This window comes from Phalangium opilio, unplaced genomic scaffold (genome assembly GCF_054372755.1).
Source record: "Phalangium opilio isolate 3A_F unplaced genomic scaffold, DU_Popi_V2 ptg000061l_1, whole genome shotgun sequence".
NCBI classification, from domain to species: domain Eukaryota; kingdom Metazoa; phylum Arthropoda; class Arachnida; order Opiliones; family Phalangiidae; genus Phalangium; species Phalangium opilio.
In genome coordinates, this window is record NW_028324178.1 from 2,688,773 (window position 1) to 2,715,312 (window position 26,540).

At 35.6% G+C, this 26,540-nt stretch overlaps 2 long non-coding RNA genes and 1 other non-coding gene across 3 annotated transcripts in view; 1 reads left to right on the plus strand and 2 right to left on the minus strand.

The window, feature by feature from the left end:
• The window catches only part of LOC149663569 (uncharacterized), a 588,523-nt gene that overhangs the window by 514,796 nt on the left and 47,187 nt on the right, over positions 1–26,540 (minus strand). The gene's annotated exons all lie outside the window — the stretch shown is intronic.
• Positions 823–2,153, minus strand: LOC149663592 (uncharacterized). The gene is made up of 2 exons (XR_016368341.1): positions 1,400–2,153; positions 823–1,306 (listed from the first exon to the last, which is right to left on the minus strand). It is a non-coding gene; the product is annotated as an uncharacterized LOC149663592 (long non-coding RNA).
• Positions 3,193–3,265, plus strand: TRNAV-UAC (transfer RNA valine (anticodon UAC)). The gene has a single exon. It is a non-coding gene; the product is annotated as a tRNA-Val (tRNA).

A 26,540-nucleotide genomic window follows, 5' to 3' on the forward strand; every position in this document is an offset into this window, starting at 1 on the left:
TCAACTTGCGTTAATCATTTCCTTCCTAACATAACTAATTAAAAGATTATAATTTCTTTATCAACTTGCGTTAATCATTTCCTTCCTAACATAACTAATTAAAAGATTATTAATTTCTTTATCAACTTGCGTTAATCATTTCCTTCCTAACATAACTAATTAAAAGATTATTAATTTCTTTATCAACTTGCGTTAATCATTTCCTTCCTAACATAACTAATTAAAAGATTATTAATTTCTTTATCAACTTGCGTTAATCATTTCCTTCCTAACATAACTAATTAAAAGATTATTAATTTCTTTATCAACTTGCGTAAATCATTTCCTTCCTAACATAACTAATTAAAAGATTATTAATTTCTTTATCAACTTGCGTTAATCATTTCCTTCCTAACATAACTAATTAAAAGATTATTAATTTCTTTATCAACTTGCGTTAATCATTTCCTTCCTAACATAACTAATTAAAAGATTATTAATTTCTTTATCAACTTGCGTTTATCATTTCCTTCCTAACATAATTAATCAAAAGATTATTAATTTCTTTATCAACTTGCGTAAATCATTTCCTTTCTAACATAATTAATCAAAAGATTATTAATTTCTTTATCAACTTGCGTTAATCATTTCCATCTATTATTATTATTATTAGTTCCAAACCATTGTTTGTTGGATGGCTCACTAATAGTGGTTTTGTTCGAAACTGAGCTTCATTCATGAAATATTACATATAACCACAATTAATATAACTTGTTAAAAGTGTGTTTGAGTTAAATTATATATATGTAAACTATTAATTAAGAAAATAAGGTTTGCTGTCAATACTTTCCAGAAAATCACCGTTAATGGCAATAGTATTTATTGTATTTAATAGTTTACAAGGTAAACAAACGTGTTACGTTGGTGAGGAATATGTGTATAAATCTTCTGTAGTGAGCGTTGTTTTTCATAAAGCATTACCAAATGAAACATTTTAATCATTTAGGTAGAATACAAGGTTTTAATTAATACAATGGAACCCTGATTTGAGTAAATAAATAACGGCATTTTTAACTATCACTACTGTTACCTATGCTTACGAAATAAATAAAGCATAAATTCATAGCATAATACAAAGCAGACTTCGAAGACAGAGCATATATGAGGAAACCAGGATGGGAAATAAGATTGACGGGCCTGGTGCACTATGGATATTGTTTTGACCAAGGCTTAGAGAAATTAATTCACCATGGCTGCGCACCACGATTAGAAGCATTAAAGGGGCTGAAGCGACCAAGGCTTAGCGCAATTTCACGGGTTTCACCGCCTTAAAAAAAGTGGCAAGTTTAGAAACAGATTGTGGGACAATAGAAAGGTGGAAAATTATGAAATTAGGCTTATATTAAAACTTGAAACCTACTTTATATTATATTTAAAATCTATCCATCAGCAAATCCTCAAAAAATATGAAAATGACAACGATAAAGGACCCACTCTCAAATTTTTTCCCCTTAAAAAAATGGCGACCACAAACGGGGTATTTGTCACGGCGGCAATATTAAAGCAGTCTTATCTCACTACCGATAGGGCATTTCAACCAAAAGGCATTAAGAAAAAACAATCGGATTAATATGACGCAACTAAACGCAAAAAAAGGCCAATTTTGGTCGCGCTGCAATTTTCTAGTAAATCAGTCTATCCATGCTTAAATAACGCAAATTGGGGTAATTTTGAAAATTTAAAATTAAACATACTTAAACTTAAAATTAATCAATGAAAGCTGGAAAGCACAAATACTAAATATGAGGCTTTCATTTGAAACCGTTTTCAAATCAAACAAACGTATAGTTATTTCATGACGGCTTCCACAAAAAGGCTATCTGTTAAATTTTTCCCATGTTATTTCTATGGAAAATTTCATGATTTTCATCAAAATATCGTAAATTTTTATGGAAATGAAAACCACCCTTAGCAACTTTATTTTTTATAAGAAAAACTAATGGATGGATCTTTTTGAAATTTTAACCACATATTTAGGTCCCGAATTGTAGTTCTGTGGAATTTTTTCAAAGCAGTTAATACGATACAAAAAAAGTTATAACCAATCAAAAAACCATCCTTATACATTAAAGTCGGTATGAGGTCTTATCTAAGAGAGCTATCGCTCTCCTAGAATTTACAGGGTTGCCACGGAATATTCAAATCCAAATTCCCTGACTTTTCCAGATTTTCCATGACCTTTTTCTGAGATTTTCCCTGACCTTTTAGGCCGAAAGTGTAAATGTTAACAGCACGTTTTAAGTGCTTATAATTAAATAAAGTCTCTACATTTAAGTTTTCCAATGTAGTTTTCACCCCAAAATGATTAAGAAAAATTTTAACTATAAATAACAGTCTGACAGATTTCTTTAGAGAGCATTAACTTTACAAAAACAATTCTAGGCACTTTTTAGGATTGCTCTAGAGTTTTCTGTGTTAAGAGAGGATGAGAAGAAACTTAATAAAATTCTTTGACTTTTCCCTGACTTTGCTGAAATATTTCAAATTCCCTGACCTTTTTGGCCATATGCTGCAACTTCTCTCTTCTCTTCACTATAATTTAACTCGCTTTATATTACAAGCAAGCGTGGCTTCGTGGTAGCGTGCGCGCACGGGCGTCTTCACTGACGTCTCGTATGGATTGGTACATCGTAGGTTCGCCTCCCGGCACCGACAGAAAAATAATTTCATTTGAAATAAAATGCGTTACGCCACCCATGAGGTGTAACGTGAACTACGAGTGAATTTCGAGTTGAAAATTCGAAATGTTCATTTATGACAAAATTCATCATGTCACAACATTTCCAGCCAGCCGACCAGCAGAGCTCGGAACAATACGTTTTCCACTCTAAAGAGTGGCAAAACGTAATGACAAAATTCATCAGGTCACAGCATTTCCAGCCAGCCGACCAGCGAGCTCGGAACAATTCGTTTTCCACTCTAAAGAGTTTTTGTTGCCCTGGTAGATACATTTTTTGACCATCGTGATTGGGGATAAAAATAAGCTAGGTCTCTTGGAAATCTCAATCTAACTAAATAACTATGGTGTAGTGGTAATCACGTCCGCTGCACACGCGCAAGGTCCCAGGTTCGAGCCCCATTAGATACTTGTTTTGACCATCGTCATTGGACATACTAATTTCCTAGGTCTCTTGGAAAACTCAATATTACTACGTATCTATGGTGTAGTGGTTATCATGTCCGTTTTACACGCGGAAGGTCCCAGGTTCGAGCCCTGGTTGATACATATTTTGTCCATCGTGATTGGGCATAACAATGTGCTAGGTCTCTTGGAAAACTAAGTCTAACAACCTTACTATGGTGTTGTGGTTATCACGGCCGCCTAACACGCGGAAGGTCGCAGGTTCGAGCCTCATGAGATACATGTTTTGACCATCGTTATTCGGCATAAAAATAAGCTAGGTCTCTTGGAAAACTCAATATTACAGAGTTTCTATGTGTAGTGGTTATCACGTCCGCTTTACACGCGGAAGGTCCCAGGGTTGAGCCCTGGTAGATACATATTTTGTCCATCGTGATTGGGCATAACAATAAGCTAGGTCTCTTGGAAAACTAAGTCTAACTACCTAACTATGGTGTAGTGGTTATCACATCCGCCTAATACGCGGAAGGTCCCAGGTACGAGCCCCATGATATACATGTTTTGACCATCGTTATTGGGCATAAAAATAAGCTAGGTCTCTTGGAAAACTCAATATTACTTAGTATCTATGGTGTAGTGGTTATCACGTCCGCTTTACACGCGGAAGGTCCCAGGGTTGAGCCCTGGTAGATACATATTTTGTCCATCGTGATTGGGCATAACAATAAGCTAGGTCTCTTGGAAAACTAAGTCTAACAACCTTACTATGGTGTTGTGGTTATCACGGCCGCCTAACACGCGGAAGGTCGCAGGTTCGAGCCTCATGAGATACATGTTTTGACCATCGTTATTGGGCATAAAAATAAGCTAGGTCTCTTGGAAAACTCAATATTACTAAGTATCTATTCTACAGGGCCGGTAGGCCCTTGTAGATATGACTTGATACCCGTTTGTAATGCTAAACGAAAAAATCACCTTTTTAGGGTTAGTGTCCCATAGAAAAAGCATTACATTTTACCCGGTTTTTTGGGGAAATTGTCACAGGCGATACGGAAAAACTACAGCGAAGTTAGTTTTCGGAATACTTTCAAATTAACAAGCATTTATTAAATGAGAAACTTACCTGCTTAGTTTTTAAATAAATGAAGTCTAATTTTTGTAATTTAACTAATTAATTATGCCTCGAATTCCCTATTTCATAGCAGACGACAGTAAGAAAGTTTATTTCATAACAGCATAGCCCACTCGATCCGCGCTCCCGGACGCAGCGCTGCTCTAGCGCGAGCAGCTTGCGTCGTGACACGCGTGATCGAGTGGGCTATGATAGCAGACGACAGTAAGGCAACGCTAATTCTTTTTTGAGAGTGTCTATTTCATCCGAGCTTTAACACCTTTATTTGGATTTTCTAATGAACTATATCGCCCTTAAAAACCAAAATTGTTTTTATCAGGTCCAATTTTCGTCTAAAAAAGTAATTCATGTAAATAATTACAGTTAATAGAGGTTTTAATATCGTTGGAAGTAATTTTTCGACGTTCGTTTTGGCCAAGGCTTAAGTTGAATTTTGGTAAGTCTGTAATACAGTCTGGGAAATAGCACACTTCCTCTGGTCCAAAACCAGTTTATTAATTGCTTGGACTAGTTTTTTAATTCAAGAAGTGGGGATTATTGGTCCTCAGGACCAGTTTATTAATTGCAAATCTATAGGAGAACAAAGGCTGGGACCAGTCCGGATACCAGTTAATTTTTTCGGGGACTAGGGGGGTCACTGGTCCCAAGGACTAGTTTAAAAATATCCTTATTTCCCAGACTGCTGTAATATACTCTTTTTAGCGTCTTTCGTCCTTTAAGATTATAAAAAAGCTGATTTCCAGCTCTGTTTTGGAATTTGATATAGTCTGCTTCGTTTCATGCTAGAAACATATCCTAAGTTCCTAACCCTAGGTTTTACACTTTATAATACTACTGGTAAGATGACAAAATCTTTAATTTGTTTTCGCTTTGGCAGTTAAGACAGTGGTGTTTTCGTAAGCGCAGTTAATTCAACACTTCCATATGAGGTATACCGGGTTTGGCTAAATTGAAGAATAGCCCCTGCTCTTCCAAACTTAATAAATCATATAGCAAAAGAAAGTTTACGTCTTCCTCTATCCATTGCATATCATTAAAAGTTGCGCAAACAATAATTAATGCGAATAATTAATAATATTTATTTAGCCTTGTCGAAGGCACGGCTTTATTGAATGGAGGGTTAAATAAAAAACCTTGATATATAGGGAAAAGTTTTGAATGGCCGAAATTTTGGCTTAATTGCATATGGTTTTTTTGGAAAAGGAAATAAAAAAACATGTGAAAATGGTTTTCAACCAAGAAAACCATAAACTACCTCCTTTTCTAGAAATTTGCCTTATTTATTTCGTTGTCTAGGTTAGATTAGGTTAGGTTTGGTTTGGTTAGGTTCGTATTTTTGAAACTCCGACTCTAAAAATCAATTTTTTTTAAACTTCCCTTAATTTGCGCCGAAACATTTTGCCACCATATTTTTTCTCACATCAAACTACATCGGAAAAAACAAAAACAAAAAAAAACACGAGCAGGGGCTATTCTTCAATTTTGCCAGCTTATGTCAGGCTAGGTTGTTATGAGCGGCTAAATGGTCACCTGTTTTTGGAATTATCAAGTTTTATCAACTGAATATATTTCCCTTTTTCCAAAATTTTACTAAATTGGATTTGTTTTTACCCCTGACTATTGCTAATTATCTTGTTTATTGCCACAAATTTTCTAAAAAAATGGTATTTTAGTTTCTTTCTACCCTAGAAAGAGGCGCACTTTTAGCCATTCGTAGGTTGCCTTTCTTTTAGCCATAATCAATGCACCCATGATCTTCTTAAAGGGAATTTACATAGGCTGATTGCAATCATGATTTTACAGACAGCTTCTTAAATAGATTATAGCGAGTTCCTTTTTTTGTAAAGTTTAACACACGTAACTTTCTCAACACACTTATTTAAGGAGTAAACACTTGTACGAAATTAAATAGTTAATAATTTTACGATTTTGAAAAGGCTATTAATTTTAATTAATACTCACTAATATCTCGTGTCATCATTATCAATAATGTATCACAAACCAAAGATGATTTCGATTTATGTTTTATTCAAAACCGCTAACTAACAGCATTTTTGGTTCCTTAGATAATAGGGACGGGAAATGACCCTTTTCAGCCTGTTAAGAGTTGACTATCGCCTGAAGACTGAAGTGACAGATATTATACAAAAACGTCTTTGTTTGGACCAAGACCGAAAAAACCAACGATATGAGTGAGGTTTATCAATTGATTGAAGTTCAGATATTGAAATTTTTCTTTAAGTATTTTTAGTAGTTTAATCCTTAATCACTATTTAATTCAATCAACTGATTTTACTCTTAATCGATCTATTCCCTCTAAATTTATTCAAAAAAATGCATATCTCCGCTTTTTCAAGAACAATTCCATTTTCCGAAAATATTTTATCATGAAATTAATTATTTTGAAAGGATTTCGTGTCGATGTTCCTTAACTTGTAAGCACCTTGACGGACATTGGTTTAAATATTAGTGGCTTGAGAAATTTTCAAGTTTGCACCAAAAAAGTTTTTTCAACGGTTTCAATTTGTTAAGAAGGCTGATACTCGATAAAATATGACTAAGAGTAATTTATTTTGCTCGGACTAATAAAATAATGTCGTTTATCAAAGGAAAAGGAACAGGAACATCTTTTGTCCCATGTGGTACCTTTTAGTAGGTAGCTCTTTCATGGACGGGAAAAATATTTTATAAGCATAAAAATAACCAAAAGTTAGTGTAAAGATTCCATAAAAAGAAAAATTTCTCAGTACTGTACAATGTCATTTTATATTCTTTTCAGCGGAATTAATACATAAATCACTTCACTCTAAACGAGTTATGATATAAAATTTTGCAGTCATCCGTGCTTGCAGTGTAGGGGTGCTCTTCGTAGAAATTCAGTAGAATATTTCAAATATTAATTATTGATCCCTCTAAACGTGCTCCCTTCAAAATAATTAATTTCATGATAAAATGTTTTCGGAAAATGGAATTGTTCTTGAAAAAGCGGAGATATGCAATTTAATAAATATAGAGGGAATAGATCGATTAAGAGCAAAATCAGTTGATTGAATTAAATAGTGATTAAGGATTAAACTACTAAAAATACTTAAAGAAAAATTTCAATATCTGAAACTTCAGTCAATTGATAAACCTCACTCATATCGTTAATTTTTCGGTCTTGGTCCAAACAAAGACGTTTTTGTATAATAGATACTTAGGTCCTTACCTAATAAAAACAAGTTTTTATCGGCAAGATTTGTACCCTTTTTTGTATGGCAATATTTGACTGGCGTAGACCCTGGAGGTGCAATAGAATGGAATATTTGATTCTGCACAGAATATTTAAATCACCGGCGCAGAATGATGTATTCGATGTATGACGCGTTTTTTATAGAGATATCGCCAGTAGCCCTAATTCTCTGTTTTGTCTCAACAAATGAATTTAATACCAAATGAATTTTAGTACCGAATTTCATCTTGGTTGGCGGCGCTATTCTCAACTAAAGGATCGTCAGTGCATATTATGTAATTTTCGTTGTCTAATTCATATAGGCCTGAAAACGTATCTAGTAGTCGAGTGTCGTAGCAACGGTTCATTAAATCTTGAAACGCGTATTTCCTTCTTATTGTGAACCGTTGCTCGTACTCTACAAAGGCCGCTATTTCATGTTTCAAAATTTCCGATCATTTGAAATGGCTTTCCTTAATTTCTTCGTACATTAATTGGTGATGACCGATGTAATATTTAAACATAGTAAAATTATTGCATCGGTAACGCCCGTCAATACTTACTCGACAGCGTTTGAGTCGCTTAATCGTCAAATTTTGAAACTTATTGGCTATTTCCTGAATTATGTCCGGAATAACCAAGAATAAGGGAACGATGAAGTTATTCGCCTTTTTTTTAGTTCATCGAAATTCATTTTCGCTAAGGACATAAAAAAAACCTTGGAAAACCGTATAGTTTTTGGCAAGAAAATATATTAAACCAAAGCGCGAGTCCTGTGGATCCCCTACAAGTTTACTTAACTCCTGAACTCCGGGTTTAGCTTAGCGAAGGCTAGTGGGCGGGATTTATAAGTGCACTTTTAAACAAAGCCGACAAATGTCTCCTGCCTTCGCCAAGCCAAAATTGGAGTTCGTAAGGAGAGTCAACTTGTGTGGGACCCCCCTGGACCCGCGCTTTGCTTTAACTCGACAATTTTTGGCGTAACGTGGAGTAATCGCGCCTAAAAATGATCGATTTTTTTTTAAAAAAGTCTTTAATGTTATCGACTGCACGTTTATATATACGTAAGATATTTAATAAAAATTTATCGCTCCCGTTTAAAGGACTTATTGTCCATGACTAAAAATATTTACCAAATGATCCATTCTTTCAAGAAAACGCAGTCGTAGTATTATAATAATAGTAGAACTTTATTCAACACGTCCGAACAGGGTGTATCAAATAAGCTACTGCCACCTTTAAGAAAAGTGCCCGCGCCTTTTTTTGGCGGATATAAAAAAGAACATAATGTAGTGGCGCCTCGAGGGAAAAGAAATATAGACGCTTAAGGCGCATAAAAAATGAAATGAGGAGCAGACGACGTAGGAGGGGTGGCTTCTTCGTTTCAGGCTTCATCATAAATTATCAAGAAAGTTTTAGCGAGTTAATATTTTTTGGGCATATTCGAACATCCCACCCCCCCTTTGGATCAGCTTAAAATGACTTAATTTTGCGCTTCAATATCTTTTTGAAGGTATGAGAATTGTAACCTTAAAGCAAAGCGCGGGTCCCGTGGATCCCCTACAAGGTGACTTTCTTTATAGTGGCGCCGCCAGGGGTTTTTTGCAGATAGGCTAAGGAAGATTTTTCTTTTTTTTGGGAGGGGGGGGGGTTGGCCTCTTTCTAAATTTCAAGAGAGAAATTTTGTTCCACAGCGTCGATAATATTGAATTAACAACTATTTTTATAATATTATTCATATAGAGAAGTTTAATGTATTAAAGTTCAGTATTATCAGACAATAGACATATTATTACATCAGGGATAGATTTAATTTTAGAAGCAGGAATGGAGAAGAGAGTAATCTGGGTGCGCCTCAAAGTCCCCTGATTCCCTTCCCGGGGAAAGGGAAGGGGAGTATGAAAGAAGAGGCGGATCATTGCGACAGAGGTAAAAATTAATTACGTATTTTTCGCCGTCCCCGTCAGCAACGTCATCAAAATGTAGTTTAAGTGAGCCAAAAAGATAATTTAAACTTTTCGTTACGTGTTGGAGGGAGGGGCTCTTTACTGGGCTATGAGTTGGACTGTAATAAATATTAACCTTTCTCCTTTCCTATAATATAAAGTAGGTTTCAAGCTTTTATATAAGTCTAATTTCATAATTTTCCACCTTTTTATTGTCCTTCAATCTATTTCTAAAGTTGGCGCTTTTTTTAAGGCGGTGAAATTACGCTAAGCCTTGGCTTACCGTTGATTTTTGGCATTTATTGTGTATAACGCTATTCCTACGGAGGGTCCGTTTATGAACATTTTGCTTAATTATTCGGCCCCATTTCACTCGATCCCCAAGTTTTTTAGTATGGTTCGATGGGGAACTCGATGCGCTTCCGAGAAACAAGCCTTTGAGCCCGGAGGCCAGTGCCCCCCTCGGACCCCCTCCCCCTTTTTAATCCGGCTCTGATAACGATTCGTCCCTCGGGAAGAATCGAATAAACTTAATTAATTCTTTGCTTCATTCAAAGTCAAATGATACTAGAAGATGTACCGCTTACCTTAATGTGATTGCCAATCTTTGCGCTGGAGAAATTGGCTCTCTAGAAACTGGGTACTTTTTCAAAGAGCTTTCCAACAAACCCAATAGTTTATCGAAATGTTCTGGCGCCATACGGGTATAATTTTTAAAATAAACAGGATCATGTAACCTCATTGCTTACAACTGAAAAAACAACATATTATTATTAAATCGCTAAATATAAACGTTGCCTCCTTAATCAACTACTCTATTTTACCCATTTATAAGCCAAGGCTTAACATTGAAACGTACCAATGTATAATAATCTCCTTCGGTTTTTCTGTTTTTCCATATCGGATGAACCCACCAACGGGCCTTCTTCCTACAAACTTTTTGGGTTCTTCTTTTTCGTTTCAAAAGTAATAACTTCTTTTTTAATAATAATAAGAGCAACAAGTCTCGATTAACTGGGGCCATTTTATTTCTATATTGTGATGAACCCCGTCCGGGCCGTCCTCTACCGGCGTTTAGTAAAAACATCTGCTTTGCGAAAGGTGCGGCGCGAAACTAAAACTGGTTTTTAAAGATAAAGCTTTTTTACAAAAACAGCGCGCAGATTTTTTTTATCAACTTCAGCTTCATCTTCTCGCTTCATCTTGCTGTTTCAGCACCTTTGCGAATGCACCTTAAGGGGATAGTGTATAATAAATCATAGTCTCCCTTTTTTATAAGAATATAGGGTCTGAAGGTGGAGGCGTTGAACAGCAAATGTCCGGTAAATAGTAATGGGGGATGAAAAGTATCAATGACCACAAGTGGGTCATCAAGACTATCAACACCCAAACAATTGACATTAGCAAAGCATAAATCTAACAAATTGCCCGAGCTTGGGGCAGGTATCACTTGCCGCAAATTAAATTCATAGCAGATATCAAAGATCGGGGCAGCTTTAGAGCTAACAGGAGGAGAGCAGCCGAGTGTGCCGCAACACTGCCAGTCAATGCCCGGGAGGTTAAAATCACCAAGCAATATGAGATCATTAGTATCGCCACCCAGTTCCCGCAACAAACTGTCTCTATAAAGCAAGTAACCCTTGTCGCCAAGGGAAGGTCGAAAATAAGCTGAGCCAAGTATTATGCGACCTATAGCGGTTGATTTTGTTATACAATTATAAAATGTCTTATTTTTTCGCGTACATTTGAGTGGTATGTTAAAGTGTATATCCGATAAAAATTCTGAGGAATCAATACGGTTTTATGACATAATAAAACCAATTGCTAATATTTATTTATTTTTTTTATGTTATATTCATCATGAAAATACTTTAAGCCAGCCGTTTTAATATACTTGAAGTGTATAACCTCTCAAAAGAGGAAGATACGTCCTCCTAACCAAACCTAACTTAACAGTAATTTTTTGGAAAAGGCATACTATTTGAGAAGTCAATGAAAATAAACATCAATATTTTGGAAAAGGCGTAACATTGTCAAGTGATTTATAAAATATTACTAACCTAACCAAATAGTAGCGTTTTAGGTTATATTCATCATGAAAATACTTTAAACCGTTTTAATATAATTGAAGTGTATAACCGTTCCAAAGAGGAAGAGACGTCATCCCAACCTAACTGTAATTTTTTGGAAAAGGCATATTATTTGAGAAGTCAATGAAGATAAACATAAATATTTTGGAAAAGGCATATTATTTGAGAAGTCATTGAAGATAAACATCAATATTTTGGAAAAGGTGTAACATTGTTAAGTGATTTATAAAATATTACTAACCTAGCTAAACCAAATAGTGGCGTTTCCAAGTCAGTAAAAATGTATTTAAAACGCTTTCATTAAAAAACGACATTAATAGAAATTAAACTACATAGCATTTTTGGGGTCGCTGTTTTCGCAAAATTGTGTCGTTTGAAATGTAAATACAAAACCCGCCGTTGGGCTTAATTCATTGAAAACATTGGCGGGACTCGGTCTATTGGGAATTCGGTCTAATGGTATTCTGCGCAATGGGAAGATACCCTCCGGAGACACTTCTCGAAATCATCTAATCTGACACCAGAAATATGTAATCCGGAATTCGAAATATCAAATTAAATCAGTGGCGTAACTAAAGGGGAGCAGAGCCCGCAACTGCGGGCGAGCCCATGGCTTTTGGGGGCCTTTTCGAAATTTTGCTTATAGGCTGGTTATCCAATATTTTATAAAGTGTCCAAAAATTTCTCAAATCGTCCAATAAAGTCCTATATTTTTGAGATTCAAAGTAATTATTTATAATCCCAGCTGTATGTCGTTTTAAACGCCGAATTAGTGATACCTCATTTGGTCAGATCAAAAAACCGCTTAAATTCTCACATAATTTAATTTATACGATTTTTTAAGGGTTTTATATGAAATGATAACAATTAATTTGCATTCTGAGCTGCACTCCAAAATAACACAATTGAATTTCGCCTCAGACCTTTCATTTAAATAATATCTAAGCCCACAGATTGAACTGAATTGTAGCACAGACCTTTAAAATATGTTTAATTATAAAATGGATTTTTGAAAATATGTCATCTGTGAAAAAATCTCTTCCTACCGGACCCTCTTAAATAGCTTGATTTGGTCATTTTTACTCATTTAGGTCAGTTTCATTTAATTAATAGTCAATTTTTCTAGTAAATCTAAATATATGTGTGAGACCTTCAGTATTTTAAGGGAGCGGTAGCTCCCTTAGATAAGGCCTGATGACGGCTCTAATGTATAAGGAAGGTTTTTGGATTGGTTTTAACTTTTTTCCTATTAAGTTTATTGTTTTGAAATTTTTCCACGGAAATAAAATCCGGGCCCTTAATATGTGGTAAAAATTTCAAGATGATCCATCCAATGGTTTATTTTATAAAGCATAAAGTTGCTAAGGGTGGTTTTCATTTCCATAAAATTAATCGCAGATTTTGGCGAAAAACTAGAGAATCTCCATAGAAATAACATGGGAAAGTTTCCAAACTTACCCATTTTGTAACTACCCTTACAAAAATAACTATACGTTTGATAGATTTGAAAATGGTCTTAAATGAAAGCCCCATTTTTAAAGTGGGCGCCAATTTTTGATTCATTAAGAAAAACAAAGTTTAAGTATTGTTTTTATTAGTTTTAAGTACCTGCTCCGAATTACGTGGTTTACCTTTAAGCTGTGGAACTTAAGACTTTTTTGCTTGGGTTAAGTAATAAAGAAAGTCATTCTAGGACTTACGTCGTTTTACTGCGGATAATCAAATTGGTAGGGCAATTAGTTAGCTTAATTGTCATTATAACTTTTGCGCGTCAAACCAATTTAGTTGCGAAGTACAGATTAAACTTAATTGAAAAAAATAAGCAATTAAAGATAATTACCAATTATAGGTAATTAAATTTTTACACGAGTCTAAACTATAACATCTGTCTGTGGACAAGTCTACGGAATCTGTTTAAGCGCAGACTTACAGAATATTTTTGTGCAAAGTGGTATAAAATCTCTTTGAGCAGAGGCCTATGCAATCTTTTTGTGCACAGGTCAGTGGAATATTTTTGTTTCCAGGTCTATGGAATCTTTTCGTGCACAGGCCTATGGAATATTTTTTTACACAGGTCTACGGAATGTTTTTGTACAAATCTGCATGGAATCCTTTTGAGTATAGGAATATGGAATCTTCTGTGGTCTATGGAATTTTTTGTTCATGTGTCTATGGTATATTTATGTGCACAAGTCTGAAGAATCTTTATGTGCACACAAGTCTGAAGAATCTTTATGTGCACACAAGTCTGAAGAATCTATATGTGCACACAAGTCTGAAGAATCTATATGTGCACACAGGTCTGAAGAATCTTTATGTGCACACAAGTCTGAAGAATCTTTATGTGCACACAAGTCTGAAGAATCTTTATGTGCACACAATTCTGAAGAATCTTTATGTGCACACAAGTCTGAAGAATCTTTATGTGCACACAATTCTGAAGAATCTTTATGTGCACACAAGTCTGAAGAATCTTTATTTGCACACAAGTCTGAAGAGTCTTTATGTGCACACAAGTCTGAAGAACCTTTATGTGCCCAAGTGAAAAATCTTTATTTGCACAGGTCTACGACTTCTGTTTGTGCACAGGTCTACGACTTCTGTTTGTGCACAGGTCTACGACTTCCGTTTGTGCACAGGTCTACGACTTCCGTTTGTGCACAGGTCTACGACTTCCGTTTGTGCACAGGTCTACGACTTCCGTTTGTGCACAGGTCTACGACTTCCGTTTGTGCACAGGTCTACGACTTCTGTTTGTGCACAGGTCTACGACTTCCGTTTGTGCACAGGCCTTTGGAATCTGATTTGCTCATTTCTATGACATCTCTTTTTGCGCAAGTCAATAACATTTGTTTATGCACAAGTCTAAAACATCTGTTTGTGCACAAATCTAAAACATCTGTTTGTACACAAGACTAAAACATCTGTTTGTGAGCAATTATATAACACCTGCTTGTGAACAAGTCTATAACACCTGTGTGTGAACAAGTCTATAACATCTCTTTGTGCACAAGTATATAACATCTGTTTATTCACAAGTCTAAAACATCTGTTTGTGCACAAGTCTAAATCATCTGTTTGTGCACAAGTCTAAATCATCTGTTAGTGAGCAATTCTATAACACCTGTTTGTGAGCAATTCTATAACACCTGCTTGTGAACAAGTCTATAACACCTGTGTGTGAACAAGTCTATAACATCTCTTTGTGCACAAGTCTATAACATCTGTTTATTCACAAGTCTATGGCATCTGTTTGTGCACACGCGAGTGACTTCTGTCTGAGCAACTTGCAAGAGTCTACGGAATATTTTGGAGCACGGGTCTACGGATTATTTTTGTGCAATTGGGTATGGAATATTTTTGAGCATAAGGGTTTGAAATCTGTTTGAGCATAGGGGTATTGAAAATGTGTGTGCATAACTCTATGGAATCTGATGTGCACATGTCTATAACATCTCTTTTTGCGCGAGTCTACGACATTTCTTTGTGCACAAGCCTGTGATTTCTATTTGTGTACGGAATATTTTTATGCACAATTGTACGGAATATTTTTGTGCACAGGTGTATGAACTGTTTTTGTTCACAGGCGTACGGAATATTTTAGGTGAAAATGGGTTTGGAATATTTTTGTGCACAGGTGTACGAACTGTTTTTGTTCACAGGTGTACGGAATATTATGGTGAAAATGGATTTGGAATATTTTTGTTCACAGGTGTACGGAATATTATGGTGAAAATGGATTTGGAATATTTTTGTTCACAGGTGTACGGAATATTTTTGTGAAAATGGGTACCGAATATTTTTGTTCACAGGTGTACGGAATATTTTTGTGAAAATGGATACCGAATATTTTTGTGCACAGGTGTACGTGCTATTTTTGTGCACAGGTGTACGTGATATTTTTGTGCACAGGTGTACGTGATATTTTTGTGCACAAGTGAACGTATTATTTTTGTGCAAATGGGTAAGTAAAATTTTTGAGCATAGGGTTAAGGAATATTTTTGTGTACAGGTATATGGAATGTTTTTGTGTACAGGTATATGGAATGTTTTTGTGCAGAAGCCCGTAAAATATTTTTTGTGTACAGGTATATGACTCATGTTTGTGCACAAATCTATAGAATAATTTGTACACCGGTCTAGGACATATGATTCTACACAAGTCTATGGCATCAGTTTGCGCAAAAGTCTAAGGGATGTGTATTTGAACAAATAATTGACATCTATTTTTGCACAAATATTTGACATCTATTTTTGCAAAAATATTTGACATCTATTTTTGCACAAGTCTATGGTATTTGTGTGTGTACAGGATTACAAAATATGTTTGTGCACAAGTCTGAAGAATCTTTATGTGCACAAGTCTACGGAATCTCTTGTGCAAATGTCGATGACATCTCTTTTTGAGCAAGTCTATGAAATCAGTTTTTACTCAAGCATATGATATCTGTTTGTGCACAAGTCTATAACATCGGATTGTGCAAAACCGTGTGACTTCTCTTTGTGAACGAGTCTACGTAATATATTTGTGCGCAAATCTATGGAATCTGTTTATGCGCTAGTCTACGGCATCTGTTTGTGCACGGGTCTACGGTAAATGTTTGTGCAAATGGGTGTGGAATATTTTTGAGCATATAGGGGTATGGAATGTTTCTGAACAGGTCCAAGGCATGTTTTTGTGCACAGGTCCATGGAATATTTTCGTACACAGGTCTATGTCACATGTTTATACAAAAGCCAATAGAATATTTTGTGCATAGGTCAATGGAATCTTTTTGTGCACAGTGTTATGAAATATTTTTGTGCGCAGGTCTAGAGAATATTTCTGTGCAAATGGTTATGGAATAGTTTTGTGCTATGGGTATGAAATCTTTATGTACACAGGTCTAAGGAATCTTTATTGGCACAAGCCTATATAATGTTTTGTGCACAGTTCCATGAAATCTTTTATGCACATCTCCATGAGATCTTTTGTGCACAGGTCTGTGGAAACTCGATGTGTACAAGTCTATAGAATGTTTTTTGTGCACAGGTCTCTGACTTCTGTTTGTGCACAAAACTATGGAATCTGGTTTGAACATCTCTATGACATCTGTTGTGCACAAGCCTGTGACTTCCACTTGTGCACAAGCCTGTGACTTCCACTTGTGCACAAGCCTGTGACTTCCACTTGTGCACAAGCCTGTGACTCCACCTGTGTACAAGTCTACGGAATTTGTTTGTGCACATGGCTACGGAATCTGTACACAGATCTCCGGAATCTGTTTGTACACAGGCCTACGGCATCTGTTTGTGCACAGGTTTACGGAATCTGTTTCTTTACAGGTCTACGGCATCTGTTTGTGCACAGGCCTACGGCATATTTTTTGAGCACAGGGCTAGGGAATCTTTTTCTGCACAGTTTTATGGAATCTCTTTGGGCACAGGTCTATGGAATATTTTTGTACACAGGTCTATGGAATCATTTTGTGCAAATGGGTATGGAATTGTTTTGTGCAAATGGGTATGGAATTGTTTTGTGCAAATGGGTATGGAATCTTTTTGTAAACAGGTCTATGGAATCTTTATGTAAACAGGTCTATGACTTCTGTTTGTAAACAAGTCTAAGACTTCTGTTTTTGCACTAGTCCTTGGAATCTGATGTGCACATATCCATGACATCTCTTTTTCCGCAAGTCTATGATGTATTTTTTGCGCAAGTCTATGACATCTGTTTGTGCACAACCCTGTGACTTCCGTTTGTGTACAAGTCTCCGGAATCTGTGCACATGTCTACGGTATCTGTTTGTGCACAGGTCTACGGAATATTTTTGCGCACAGGTCTTCGGAATATTTTCGTGCTTAGGTCTACGGAATATTTTTGTGCACAGGCCTACTGAATCGGTTTGTGCAGAGGCCTAAGGAATCTGTGTTTGCAAAGGCCACTGCATCTGTTTGTGCACAGGTCTAAAGAACATTTTTCTGCAAATGGATACGGGATATTTTTGTGTACTGGTGTACGAGATATTCTTGAGCATATTTTTGAGCATAGGGGTATGGAATGTTTTTGTGCAGAGGTCCATGGAATCTTTTTGTGTACAGGTATATAACGTCTCTTTTTGCACAAGTTTATGACATCTGTTTGTGCGTAAGTCTATGACATCATTTTGTGCGCAAGACTATGACATCAGTTTGTGCTCAATTCTAAGGGATCTGTTTGTGCACAATTCTAAGGGATCTGTTTGTGCACAATTCTAAGGGATCTGTTTGTGCACAAGTCTAGGGGATCTGTTTGTACACAATTATATGACATGTGTTTTCACAAGTCTATGTTATCTACGAAATATGTTTGTGCACTCGGCGTCGCCCATCAGCTCGTCGGGACATTTTTTATTACTTTACAGAAAAGTTTTTAAATATCTGGCCGCCATTTAAAATGATGGCAACAAATCGATCCCGAAAGACCATTCAGCCCGTCTATAGGTTAAAGGAAACCAGTGTAGTAAATATTTGTGAAATCGGTTGAAACTCGCGGACTTTCTCACAAAGAGAAGATTTGTTACATTTCTGGGCGCCATTTATGAAGATGGCGGCGGATTGGAAAAATCGTTCTTAGTACGCGCCTACTATTTACGAGTAACGTTCCTCCAAATTTTCAGCCTTCTGGGGCCAGCGGTTTGGGCTGGGCGACGATTATAAGTCAGTCTGTCAGTCAGTCAGAACCGAGGGGGAAGACACTTGAGAACTCAGGTGTACAATATGACTTAAACTCAGTGTACTGTCAAAGCTGAACTCTGAGTTCCAAAGGATTTGAACTCGATGCACTGTCAAAGCTGAACTCTTTTGAACTCAGGTGTACACTGAGATCTAGAGCGTCTACCCCCTCGGTCAGGACTTTGATTTATATAGATATAGATGTATAATTAAAATAACAGGAAAAGACAAGAGAACTACTCCTGAAAAAATAGCAAAATATAGGTTGCAAATGCTTTGAAAGTAATAAAACAAGACTTACAAAGGAGCTTTGGTTTAATTATAACCATAAGTTCGTAAGATATGTTACATAAATTTGTCACTGTTAACTGAGAGCTTGTCATGGATTCTCGTAAAGCGACGCCTAATGAGGCCCTTTCAAAGGCTTAGTACATACTAAATAGGATGATGGAGTAGAAAATCGCGTGTAGTCAATTCTCGCGTCGTTCTCGAACTAGCTCTCATTAAGTCTCTAGCATTTTGAAATATAGGAAGTGTCATACTTATGGAACGTAATCTAAGAAACATATGCTATAAATTTAAAACATCACAGACTTCCGTGACAAATATTTTTAAAGGCTTCCATAGCTTTGGTGATATATAACAAAACCAAAAGTGAGAGCGCACAAAATATCTACAATTTCAAAAAATAGGAAAATATAGGAAAATTATCGAAGTTATAGGAACTAATAGGAAGACATACGAAAATAGGAAAAATTATAAAATTCAGGAAATGTGGTCACCCAGCGCAGGTCTATGGAATATGTTTGTGCACAGGTGTATAGATTGTTTTTGTACACAGGTCTACGTAATAATTTTTTAGCCTAAGTCTTCGCAATCTATTTGTATTATTGCATCCACTGTGCTTTGCACGTGAAAACGACGGGAAGACAATTTGAGTTGGACTGGGCGTTAAAGCAATCAAGTTCAAACGCGGTAACTAATAAACGCGCAACACCACACGACTTAAATGGAGCGCCTGCTTTTCAGTATACGTTTTAAAATACTAGTTTCTAAACAGTTTTAGTTCATATTAAAGTGTTAGTGACATAATTTTTGTCATCCTCAAACTTAAAATGCTAAAAAAATCCTTGAAAAATCTAGTTTATTATGATATGTTTACTTTTGAATTTGGTTTCGTAGCAATTTATTAAATTGCAATCAAAGTTATGTGTTTGGAAAAGGCCTAGTTAAAATTTTGTTTCGCTTGATGACGTAGTAAGGAGAAATTTTCACTCTAGATGTCGCTCACGTGACGCGCGTGTTAGTGTCGCCGCGCCGCGTTAAGCCTAATTTATTCAGATTCGCGCGCGCGCCGCATTAGTAGACTCGGGAGTCTCGCGCTTGGCTTTTCCGCGAGATGCCGTGAGTGACGTATCAAGTAGAAAAACCCGCCAAAAATCTTCTCCGCAAATTTGCTTTTGTCCCCCAAATTTCAAGTTTTCAAAGTGCTTTTTCCCGTGTTTTCCTTCATAATTAAATATTAATCAAGCATATTTTTGGAATCAGAAGAGTTTAAACTCTCAAAAAAGTAAGGTTTTCTTTAGATTTGAGATAATTTTTAAATCACGTCGCTATTCCTTTAAGACTGAAGTTACAGATAATAATAAAAACAGTCTTTGTACACAAAGTCGCGAAAAAGTAAGAGATAAGTGTAGAAAATTAATTGTTTGAAGTAACAGATATTCAAATTTTCATTTTTTCCTCTCCGAGTGACGTATGTCACGGAGAGGTTCTAATTTCGACGTGTCTGTCTGTGTGTCTGTCTGTGTGTCTGTGTCAGTCTGTTGTTATTGACTTACACCCCAGGGGACCGCGTTCGCAGTTTTCAAATCGGAGCAAACGTTTTCCCAAATTCCGGACCGCATTTACAGTTCCCGGAAATTTGGAAAATTGTATTCCACTTACAATGGCTATTATCCATTGCCTATCTAACACCACTATCCTCAGGCCATTTGCACCACTATCCTCAGGCCATTTGTCCATCTCATATGGACACCAGTCTTTACACACTGGATTCTACACACCACCATTTTCTGGTCTTTGTCCATCCCACTTGGACACCAGTCTGTACACACTGTCTTCTACACACCACCATCTTCTGGTCTTTGTCCATCCCACATGGACACCAGTCTGTACACACTGGTTTCTACACACCACCATCTTCTGGTCATTGTTTTTGTCCATCCCACATGGACACCAGTCTGCACACCTGGCTTCTACTCCATCATCATCCTTAAGATTAAGACATACGCGGCGATCGGCCAGGGTTACGAGAAACGTCCGGCCTCCCTAAGGTGGGGCTTTCACCAAAGTTTCACGCAATTGCGCTGTTCTTATCCATAGCTGCGATTCGAAATCCTTATATACTACCTATTTGAGTAAGGCAAAGCAACCGGCGTATGCTTCATTTCAAACGCCAATATTAGTCGAGTCTCTCAAGAATGTTTAATTGTTCTTTTTTAAAACGATGTAACGTTCAATAAGGCGAATAACTAACGAAGAAAATATTAATTATATTTATTTTAATATTTAAGATAATCTTGTTTCTCAATTCAAAATTAATACGGAAAGAGTTAAAAAGCAGTCTATGTTTTTGTCTGTGTGTGTCTGTCCGTTGTCACACTAGAGCGCCGAGTTAGCAGTTCGCTTTGTTTTGATGTGTTAAGAAATCCTACAGAACCTTAACATTCACTTTTTCCATAATATAAAATGAATATGTGGAAATCTTTTACGTAATTACGATGCATTTAGTACTTTTGTAGCTTTAAAGCTCTGTTTCATTTTGATATTCCAAGGATGTTTTTACCTCTCCGTGTGACGTAGTCCAGGAGAGGTTCTGTAACGGCCGTGTCTGTGTGTGTGTCTGTCTGTGTGTGTGTCTGTCTGTGTGTCTGTCTGTCTGTCCGTTGTTACACCCACGTGACCGCGTTCGCAGTTTGCGTATCGGAGCAAACGTGTTCGCCATTTCCGAACTGCTTTCACAGTCACGGAAATGGCTCCTCTACTTGAGTTCTCACACCACCATCTTCTGGTCTTTGTCCATCCCACACGGACACCAGTCTGTTCTTACTGGCTTCTAATCACCACCATCTTCTGCTCTTTGTCAATCCCACATTGACACCAGTCTGCACTTACACTGGCTTCTAACACCACCATCCACTGGTCTTCCGTCTATTCCACATAGACACCAATCTGTATCATTGGCTTCTACTCCATTATCATCGTTTGGTTTTAGGATATACGCGGCGATCAGCTAGGGTTACGAGAAACGTCTAGCCTCCCTAAGGTGGGATCGCCACCAAAGGTTTTCGCAATTGCGCTTTTTCCTTACTATTATAATGGAAACGAATCGTATATATACCCCAAATTTGAAAAAAGCGGGCAAGAGGGGTACCCTTAACTTTAAACGTCAATATTAGCAAAGTTTGAGAAGATAATAGGTATAACTTTATTTTAAACGATTTAACTATTATTAATGTTAATTATTGAAGATTAAAATAATTAAAAATAATTATATTTATTTAAATATTAAAGATAAACCTCTGGTGCAAAGAGAGAGATTATCATTGCCTCCTATATCTACCAAGGCCCGTGCATGCGATATATTTCCTTCATTGCCTCTTATATCTATCAAGGCCCGTGCATTGTGATATATTTCATTCATTGCCTCCTATATCTATCAAGGCCCGTGCATTGCGATATATTTTTCAAAACAACAACAAAAATGGGAAACCCCAACTCAGAAACATAATAACGTTTTCATTGGATACTTTAAGTTTATATAATCTTCTTGACACGGAGAGGTAATATTTTGGTTTTCCCAACTTGTTTAATATTATTATTTGAAATGGCTGTTTATATATTACTTAAGCTATACTACATCTGTATATAGAATAATCCTTGGTTTAGTTATTTCAAGAAGAAAGCTAAGGCCTGGATTTTTTCGGGTAAATCAAGTTTGATCCGCAACAGGCTTAGTGAACCAAAGAGTAAATAATTGAGACCTGAGGTGGAGTATACTTTGGGTTTTGATTATCGTGTCTGTAATGAAGGGACATTAACGGTTCAGAGTGAGCTGAAAATTAAATACACGATTAAATAATCAGATTTAGATTTTATAATAGAAGAAAGCATCATGGTAGCAATTAGATCAGTGAAAGGGCTAATCGTTATCGGGTTAGTGGTATGCATCAGAGAATAAAATTTAACAAAGAACTTATATATTCTTTGTAAATAATGATTAGAAACCTAGGATTAGCGGATGATTATATATTTTGACAATGTAGAGAAAACTATTCAATGGCTTAAGCCTCGTTAGACAAAACAAAGCGAAAAAATGTTGCTCTAGTATTTCGATATTGAGTCGTATACTAGTCTTTTCCCCGACTCGGAGAGGTAATATTTTGGTTTTCCCAACTTGTAATTACATTAAGACTGTAGTGACAGATATTATATAAAAACGTCTTCGTTTGGACCAAGGCCGAAAAAACAAACGATATGTGTGAGCAGGAGTTCATAATAACCCGAAGTACGAAACTTTTTAAAAAGCCCGTAACAACAAAGTTTCGCCGTAAAGCTCAGCGGATTCATACACCGCTTAACTCCCAAAGAAATAGTTACCCCATTTTTTAGCGCCCACGCGCATTAACTTACACACTTCCGGTTTAGCACTATTTTTATCTTGTGATTTTGGGAGCGAAAATCACTCACGTCTGCTTCTGTCGGAACGGTGTAAATTAAGCCTTGGCTAAGAAGCTGGCTTTTAGTCGGGGTTTCTAGTTTTCTACAAAACATTTAAACGATCGTCAATGATGTTTTGTTGTGATATGTGTGAGTGAGAATTCCGTGGTTAAATTATAACGGTTTGGACAAATTTATTCCCAGTATTTTAATATAAGAATTGCAACGTGTTTCTAAGTCCACCATATCGCCATTTTCCTTTTCGACGGAGATCCCAGCCAACGGAAGTTTTGGAACGAAAACCAAGGAGCATAGATACCACTACGATATACTGTAAGGTTGTATGTCCATAAACAGGCTAATCCTTTCTATGCGCAACGACAGAATCTTGTTGTTCGCGATTTTTACCATTAGCTCTATGGCCAGTTTCATACTTCCCCCCCGAAGGGTGGTTATTATGAACTCCTGGTGTGAGGTTTATCAATTGACTAAAGTTCAGAAATTGAAATTTTTTTCTAGTTATTTTTATCCACCTAGTCTTTAATTAATATTTAATTCAATCAACTGATTTTATTGTTAATTGATCTAGTCCCTCTAAATTAATTGAAAAAACTACATATCTACGCTTTTTCAAGAACAATTACATTTTCCGAAAACATTTTATCATGAAATTCATTATTTTGAAGGGATTTCGTGTCGATGCACACTAACTTGTGAGCACCTTGACCGACATAGTTTCAATTGTCGCTGGCTTGACAAATTATCAAGTTTGCACCAAAAGAAGTTTATATCTGTTTTAAGTAGTTGATAAGACTGTAGTTTACAGTGAATGTCGTCTAATTAAGACAAAGCAACAAAGTTTATCCTGTTTGGTAAAGGGTAAAGATCACATATACAGAAATACTTCTCAGTACTTGTTATAGTCATTTCCCGCAGAAATAATATGGTTAAACACATCATTCATTACTAGTTATGCCAAGAAGGTCACATTAACTCCAACACCCCCTCCCTTCCTCTATTTTCCCAATATATGGCATTTTATAATCACCAGTGGTTTCAGTGTATGGGTAATCTGAGCCGTTGCAACACACTCAGCCAATATTACCATAGACTGAGTTATGACCAAGAAATTATTAAGTACGGAAATGGAAGTTCCAGTGCAACTTTACCACCATTGAGGAGAAAATAGAAATATAGCATTTCGATATACGAAATTAAATGTATACATTCGCGCAACACCCTTGTTTGGCAGACACGATCAAATATTTACATTTTCCATTCGAGTTATGCCAAAGTTCGCTTGCTCTTTTTAGACATCCAGTAGAACATTTCAATTATTCAATACTGGATCCTCAACACGTACTCCTTTTAAAATAATTAATTTCATGATAAAATGTTTTCGGAAAATGTAATTGTTCTTGAAAAAGCGTAGATATGTAATTTTTTCAATTAATTTAGTGGGACTAGATCGATTAACAGTAAAATCAGTTGATTGAATTAAATATTGATTAAGGACTGAGTGGATAAAAATAACTAGAAAAAAATTTCAATATCTGAACTTCAGTCAATTGATAAACCTCACACATATCGTTTGTTTTTTCGGCCTTGGTCCAAACCAAGACGTTTTTTATATAATAATATATGTCTTACTTATAATAATTATAGTCTTTCGAGTAATATTTATTGTCTTTCTAATAACAATTATTGCATTACCAATAATATTTGTCTTTCTATTAATAATTTTGCTCTTTGTAATAATAGTTTTGGTCTTTGTAATAATAATTTTTGTCTTTCTAATAATAATTTTGGTCTTTGTTATAATAATTTTTGTCTTTCTAATAATAATTTTGGTCTTTGTAAAAATAATTTTTGTCTTTCAAATAGTTTTTTCCTTTCAATTTTAATTATAGTATATTGTCTCTCTAATAATCATTGAAGTATATTGTCTATCTAATAATATTTAAAGTATATTGTCTCTCTAATAATCATTGAAGTATTATGTCTCTCTAATAATCATTAAAGTATATTGTCTCTCTAATAATCATTGAAGTATATTGTCTATCTAATAATATTTAAAGTATATTGTCTCTCTAATAATCATTGAAGTATTATGTCTCTCTAATAATCATTAAAGTATATTGTCTCTCTAATAATCATTAAAGTACATTGTTTCTTTAGTAATAATTAAAGTTTATTTTCTCTCTAATAATCAATGAAGTATATTGTCTCTCTAATAATCATTTAAGTATATTGTCTCTCTAATACTCATTTAAGTATATTGTCTCTCTAATAATCATTAAAGTATATTTTCTCTCTAATAATCAATGAAGTATATTGTCTCTCTAATAATCATTTAAGTATATTGTCTCTCTAATAATCATTAAAGTATATTGTCTCTCTAATAATCATTAAAGTATATTTTCTCTCTAATAATCAATGAAGTATATTGTCTCTCTAATAATCATTAATGTATATTGTCTCTCTAATAATCATTAAAGTATATTGTCTCTCTAATAATCATTAAAGTATATTGTCCCTCTAATAATCATTGAAGTATATTGTCTCTCTAATAATCATTAAAGCATATTGAATTGAAAAGTTGTTTATTGTGTATAAAAAGAATCATATAAAGATTCACGAGAATATACACTTGGTGAAAACATCATGGCAAAATAGCAAAAATATTTCATATGTACAAGACGTTTAACTCGAAAAATTAACAGTGAAATTATAAATTATGTATTTGCTTAATACTGACAGAGAATATGTCGAACTGTCCTTTTAAAAGATTGCAAGATCTCTGCATCCTGTTAATAGGGATTAGGCTTGAGCTGTTTACATAGAATGTATCAGGGTTGATTCGTAAAAGTCGGGGAACATTAAAATTTAATTTTTCCAGTTGGGAGGGTATTGGCATTAAATTATGTCACAATTTGAAAATAAATTTGAAATCAGTGAGTAAACACAGACTTTTTATAGTAGGGAGTCCAAGGAGATTATGGATACCTTCATAGTTATATTCTAAATTTTTAAGATAATTTCGAAAACAGTACTCAACAAATTTTTTTTGAACTCCCTCTATTTTAGCGAGAAGGTAGGCGCTACAACCCCCCATGCAATCCAACCAAATGTTAGTCGCGATCGGACCAGACTTAGAAATAGGAGCCGAAAATGCGAAAGAGAATTCAATTTCTTAGTTAACTTGTATGAAACCGCGAGTGTTCGCCGGCAACGGTTTACACAGAAGTGAATATGTTCATAAAAATAAAGTCTGTGGTCAAACTGTACGCCCAGATCTTTAATAAGATCTTTTCGAGGAATTTTGTTTGAATCGATGACGTAATTCGTGATCACTTTTCGGCAAATGCGTCGCGTGTAGGTCACATGGACTGATTTGACTGGATTTATTGGCAAGTTATTCTTAGAGCACCAAAGAGCTAACGAATCAAGGTCCTGTTGCAATAGTGCACTATCAGATTTACAATTTATACTCTTGCATATTTTATTATCATCGTCGAATTGGAAAAGCTTGGAATGATGTACGGCAAATTGCAAATCAAAAATGTAAACATTGAACAGAAGTGGGCCCAATGATGACCCTTGAGGAACGCCACATTGGACAGGA